Below are 6,480 nucleotides of genomic sequence, written 5' to 3'. Positions count from 1 at the left end.
AACAGCACTGTCCTTCACCAGTGGACAGTATTCACTCTCTGTCTGCAAGACAGTCTCAGGAGCTCTTAGCCAACAGCCAGGTTCCAGTACTTCTTCAACAGGACTGTCTTTCACCAGTGGACAAATCTGGCAAAACAACATCAAAACAGACAGACAAAGTACCAGCAACACAGCCATGTCTCCTCAGTCCTTGGCAGCTCCGGGGGCAGGTCTCAAAAGTCCAGGGCAATTCAAAGTATCCCTCAGCAATCCTCTCAGTCTCTCTCTCTCTGCCTCCCCGAGGGTGCTGCTTCCAAGAAATTCTTCTGCCTCTCTCTTGTCTCTCCAAATCTATGTCACCAGCTCCTCCCAGTTCAGGACTCTCTTTTCACATCAACAAGTCCATCCCACAGGTGGGATTAACAAGCTCTGGGTTTTAACACAATCAATTTGAAAACCAAGCCAATACAGGGGGATCTTTATATTCCATTACTATCACACCCCCTAGAAGCAATATTTTCAAGGAATAATTGTCAACAACCAATTTATTCTGAGTATTATTAATTCTCAAATCAACTACAGATGACCTATGAGGAAAATGCTATCCTCTTCCAGAGAAAGAACTGATAAATAGAGGTAAGTATAGTACAGTTTTACATATATTTATAAATCTATATCAAATGTTGGCCTTCTCTAGTGTGCAGTGGGGAGGGACAGAGACATTTCAGAACTTAAAATTAACAAAATAAATTAAATTTTTAAAGAAGACCATCATTAAATAAACTTATGAAAACAAAAAAGGGGATGTGAATGGCATCAGTGAAAAAAGTACTCATGCCAATGAGATGAGAGATACTTAAAGTATTCAAGGGTTAGTAGTATTATTATTACTATAATCTTTGAGTTTTAGATGCTTATGTCAATGAATTAAGCAGAGAGAATTTGATATACCCAATCAAGAGCCCTGACATCAGCGAGTTTACTAAGGCCTGGGTTTGGAGTCTGATGAAATTAGCGCTGGTTATAATACCAGTAATATTATGCAAAGGAAACTGGGCTCATCACCAAGTAGTAAGGATCCCCAACTGTGCCAAGATTTAAACTCTTGACTGTAAAAGTGGAAAACACTCTACCCCAGTAGCTGTCCTATGAGTAACATAATGCCACTCGCAAGCTAATGATAATGTTTTGAAGGGCTAGGTTGTATAAGTGTGTATGAGTGTGTGTGTTGAATAGAAAATGATTTCAAGTTTTATGGTTGGATGATAAGTAACATTAAAAGACAAATAAATAGGGGTGGCTAGGTGGCCCAGTGAATAGAGCATCGGCCCTGGAGTGAGGAGGACCTGAGTTCCACTGCGACCTCAGACACTTAACACACACAAAACCTAGCTGTGTGACCTTGGTCAAGTCACTTAACCCCAATTGCCCTCCCCTCACTCCTCCAAAAAGCAATTTTTTTAAAAAAGCAAAAAAAAAGACAAATATTAATCCATCACCTGAAGGTAAAGATAAATGAACAAAAGAATAGGCTGATGGTCACATTTTAATGAACTGAAAACAACTGACACATTGGATAAAGTAAAAAAAAAGTAGCTAAGAAAGAGAGAATGATTGTATACCAAGATATTAGGTAAAAACTTTCTGGTTTGAAGCTCACCACTTTTGCTCAAGTTTCCATTATTGATTAGGAAAAGTGTAAATAAACTGGGTCATCAAATTGAGAAAAAAATGTTAAGGCTCTGTCTGCAAGATGCTAGACATCCAGACATAAAGTGAAAAATTGAGGCAACCCTTCAGATATTTGGTGTTTTAGAAACAAAATGTTCAAATGAATGACTGCATTTCTCCCCTTTTTTGCTTTGGATGTCCTATTGACAGAGAAAGAAAAAAACATGTAAGATCTCTTGAACATCTCTGAGGACTTGATTTTTAAATTAATATTTAGGCTTCTGTGACGTATAATGGATTAAGATTATACATTAGGGAGAATTTACTAATGACAGGAGTTGTGAAATGATGATTCTGTTATCAAGGAAAGTTACATAAGCTATATCTATGAATATAATATATGCTTTCTGGTTGCATATGGTAAGTGACAAATGAGTGAAGCTTTTTAAGTTAGACTAATTCTGAAGGCAGAACAGAAGCAGAAAGAAGCAAATGCAAAATGCAAAGAAAAAAAGCTTTCTTGAAATGGTATTTGGTCAAGAAGAAATAAAACCCTGAATACTAAGGTAAGATGGACAGCTAGGTGGCACAGTAAACAGAGCCCCAGGCCCAGAGTCAGGAAAACCTGTGTTCAAATCCAACCTCAGACACTTACTATGTTTGTGACCTTGGGCAAGTCACTTCACCCTATTTGCCTCAATTTCCTCATCAGTAAAATAAGGTGGAGAAGGAAATGGGAAACCGCTCCAATATCTTTGCCAAGAAAATCCCAAATGGGCTCATGAAGAGTCGGACACAAATGAACAACGACATTAAGGCAAGATGGGTACTTCCTCATCTGATGCACAATGTAAACCCTCTGCAACCTACTGGTTGCTTTTGACAGTTGCTGTGGTCAAAACCAATTTATCACTCTACAACCAATCTGAATAAATCTCTCCCAACTTTGTTAGGCTTCTTCTTGGATAAGAGACATGAAGCCCACTCCACGCCCATATATTCTACTTCATATCTAGCTAAAAGAGCACAAGAATATAAGTAAAATTAAGTAACTACAAGACCATAAAATGAACCAAAACAAGTCAAAAATAACCACTCATATGCATATGTGTTGCATTTTCTTCCTGTTTTATTTGCTGAAGAGGGCCTTGGCTCTCTAAGATGGGTTCTAAAGGTAAGAGACCATCATGTTTTCAAGGGCTAGAAGTCCTGCTGCAGGAAAACTGCTTACCAAAGCACGCATCTTTGTGCTAGGGAGAGCAAAGCCTCCATAAGTGGGTAAGACCTCGTGTGAAACGGTCTAACCATCTGTAGCCCAATATTCGGGTGAAAAACACAAACGTTTAGACCTGAACAATTTTAGTCCAGAGATGTTTGAAATGTTCTTGGGCATTTGGGGGCTCACTAGATCACAGTCTCCTAAAGAGTTGCAGAGTCCGAACTCTTGGGCCAGAGAAGCAGTCTTCCTTATGTAGTAATGTCCACAGTCTCGGTGCAAGGCAAATTTTCTTCTTCATGGGAGATTCTGGCCCAGTCACGTGCAAGCAGATGTCCAGAGGCTCGGTATCCTGAAATACATAATCCTGTTCACTTTTTCTATTTGATTGTCCTTGTCCTTTTATTTGGTTTTGTTTCCTAAGGGGCAGGGAAGAGTGTAATGGGTCTTGTTGAAATGAGATAAGAGGTGCCAGTGCATAGAGGAAGGAAATTTCAGTGGATAAAGAGTAAGAAAGTAGGAGAAGAAGCAGTGTAGAAAAGGGAACTGAAATAAGGTGGGAAGTCAAAGCAACCGTACAAATGCTTTCTGAGATGGGATTCCTAGTGCCACCAGATGCTATAGTGGCTGGAGACCCAATTCGATGTTTCCCACTAGCCCTGGGGAAGAGCAAAGACACTGTGGCCTATGGATGAGGTGTTTGGTCCTGGAAGTGGGTGGAACATGGGTAAACTTACAGGTTGCAGGCTGAGTCCAATACCCAAATCAGATCAAACACTTTGGTCGCAGAGCCAGGATTATCATCTGGGGCCTCGTGATTCCTTGTCAAGCTGTCCTTTTCCTTCCCATACTACTTCTTGTATTAAACAGCTACAGAAAATGGAGAAGATAGAGTGCAAGAATGTGATTTGGGGAAGTAGAAAATGACATTTTTGAAGGGTGGTTGGTCAACCCTCTAGAGCTGTAATAAAGGCCTAGAGGCGTCCACCAAGGTGGAAAGTTCAGAAAAGGGCACTTGGCAATCGACCCAAAGTTCTTACCAAACACTGAAGCTCCATAATTCCCCCAAACAAAAAAGGGTACGAGGAAAGGCAGAGAGAAGAATGGGGAACAAGGCACACTTGTACTTACTGGCTTTCAACAGTTGCAGGAGGGCAATTTGAGGTTGCTTTTTTGGTGTCTTTTTAAGTTTTTGTTTGTTGCTGTGGTTAAAGAGCGCTCAGGCTGCAGGGCAGGCAAAAGCGTGGTCAATAGCCCAGAGCAGATCTAGCATAACCCCTGAATGCAGCTGCAGGATGGAGGTGGTGCTTAGCAAATGCATGATCTGGTGGGAGTTACCCCAGTAATCCAAAGTCCCAGGCTGCCAGCGTTCGGGCAGCCGTGCCACATTCATCAGCCCTCCCAGCAGCGCCAAGGCATCCATTCGAAGGTAGCGAGTCAAGGCCTCTGGGGCTCCGGTGCCCAGCCCCAGCCCCCGGAAACCACACGCCAGTAGGCAGACCACGGCCTGCCAGCCAAAGGCTTGGAGGCGGGCCGCAGTAGAGCGAGCGGTGACGGCCCGCCAGCCGGCTAGGATGGACAACAAGGAGTGGACAATCAGGGTGATCAGGCGAAGGCGAGGCCAGCAGGCCAGGGTGCAGTAAATCATGGGAAAGACTCCAAGGCTGAGGGCCAGACAGACTCCGCACATGTCAAGGGCCAGGAGGCGGTTGTAGACGCGTCTGCCTCCCTGGTGGCACATGAAGAGGTGGTAGAGGACAGAACTGGCAGTGGGCGCCAGACATGCCAAACAGTGGGTAAAGCCCAGCCAGCAGCTCCAGCCCAGCTGGCCCCAGGGGATGGTCAGTGGCAGCAACAACAGGAAGATCACCAGGGTCACGCCATGGATGTAGATGTTGCCCAGCTCGTTGTGCAGGTAGAAGAGGCTGAGCACACAGTCCAAAGTGCTGCTGGCTGGCCGGTATCCTGTCAGCACAAACGGGTTGAACTGCAGGTGACGTGGCACGCTGGCCCAGTCCAGCAGGCGCCGGCTGGACTTCCGAGCCATGGCGGGTGGTATGCCGGACTGCGGCCAGACTTCGAAGCTGCCACATCATAACTAAGAGAATGCACGTTCTAGAGTGTTTCTGCGCCAATGGCGGGTCACCTTCTGCGCAGGCGCACTCCACCTAGAGCCGGCGCGGTACTGGGCTGTCCTCAGCGGGGGAGGGGTTAGCTTCTCCGTGTCATTTTGTGGGTTTTGCAGCTCCAAAGTTTGTTTAGAGTCCCCTTTTTTCATGGATTGGGGAAGGTGGAAGCCATAGCCGCAGGGAGGTCCTGCTTCGACTCCGCCATCTTGACTCCGCTCCCCTACAGTAACTTTAAATGGGATTTCTCTTTCTGTTTCTTGCTATTGAATTTCATTAGAAATATACAGGAATGCTGAGGATTTATGTGGGTTTATTTTATATCCTGCAACTTTGCCAAATTTATTTATTGTCTCAAGTAGTTTTTTACTTGATTCTTTAGGATTCTCTAAGTATATCATCATATCATCTGCAAAGAGTGATAGCTTGGTCTCTTCTTTACCTAACTTGATTCCTTTGATTTATTTTTCTTCTCTAATTGCTACTGCTAACATTACTAGTACCAGATTAAATAAGAGGGGTGATAATGGACACCCTTGTTTCACCCCTGATCTTATTGTAAATGCTTCTAGCTTATCTCCATTACATATAATACTTGCTGATGGTTTTAAATAGATGCTACCTATTATTTTAAGGAAGGCTCCATTTATTCCTATACTTTCTAGTGTTTTTAATAGGAATGGATGCTGTATTTTTTCAAAAGCCTTTTCTGCATCTATTGAGATAATCATGTCATTTCTGCTTGTTTTATTGTTGATATGATCAGTTATACTGATGGTTCTCCTAATATTAAACCATCCTTGTATTCCTGGAATAAATCCTACCTGGTCAAAGTGTATTATTGTTGAGATAAGTTGCTGTAGTCTTTTTGCTAGTATTTTATTTAGAATTTTTGCATCTATATTCATGATGCAGATTGGTCTATAATTTTCTTTCTCTGTTTTATCTCTTCCTGATTTAGGTGTCAGTACCATATTTGTGTCATAAAAAGAATTTGGTAGGACTCCTTCTTCACTAAATTTCCCAAATAGTTTGTAGAGTATTGGAATCAATTGTTCTTTAAATGTTTGATATAATTCACTAGTAAATCCATCTGACCCTGGAGATTTTTTCCTAGGGAGTTCACTGATGGCTTGTTTGATTTCTTTTTCTGAGATGGGGTTATTTAAGTAATTTACTTCCTCTTCAGTTAATCTGTGCAACTTGTATTTTTGTAAATATTCATCCATTTCACTAAGATTGTCAAATTTATGTGTATACAATTGGGAAAAAATAATTCCCAATTATTGTTTTGATTTCCTCTTCATTGGAGGTAGATTCACCCTTTTCATTGTTGATACACATAATTTGGTTTTCTTCTTTCTTTTTTTTTATCATATTGACTAAGGGTCTATCAATTTTATTGTTTTTTTTTTTTTCACAAAACCAGCTCTTAGTTTTATTTATTAATTCAATAGTTTTCTTAATTTCACTTTTATTAATCTCTCC

The 6,480-nt window shown here is 41.8% G+C and overlaps 1 pseudogene; it reads right to left on the bottom strand.

The window, feature by feature from the left end:
- Positions 1-4,085: 4,085 nt before the first annotated feature.
- LOC138176830 (progestin and adipoQ receptor family member 4 pseudogene) lies at positions 4,086-4,913 on the bottom strand (annotated as a pseudogene).
- Between the last annotated feature and the right edge of the window lie 1,567 nt (positions 4,914-6,480).

This window comes from Petaurus breviceps, unplaced genomic scaffold (assembly GCF_028583685.1).
Source record: "Petaurus breviceps papuanus isolate PSGF00001 unplaced genomic scaffold, PetGlider_PUasm1.0 90205, whole genome shotgun sequence".
Taxonomy (NCBI): Eukaryota; Metazoa; Chordata; class Mammalia; order Diprotodontia; family Petauridae; genus Petaurus; species Petaurus breviceps.
This window is presented reverse-complemented; position numbering and strand designations above follow the sequence as displayed.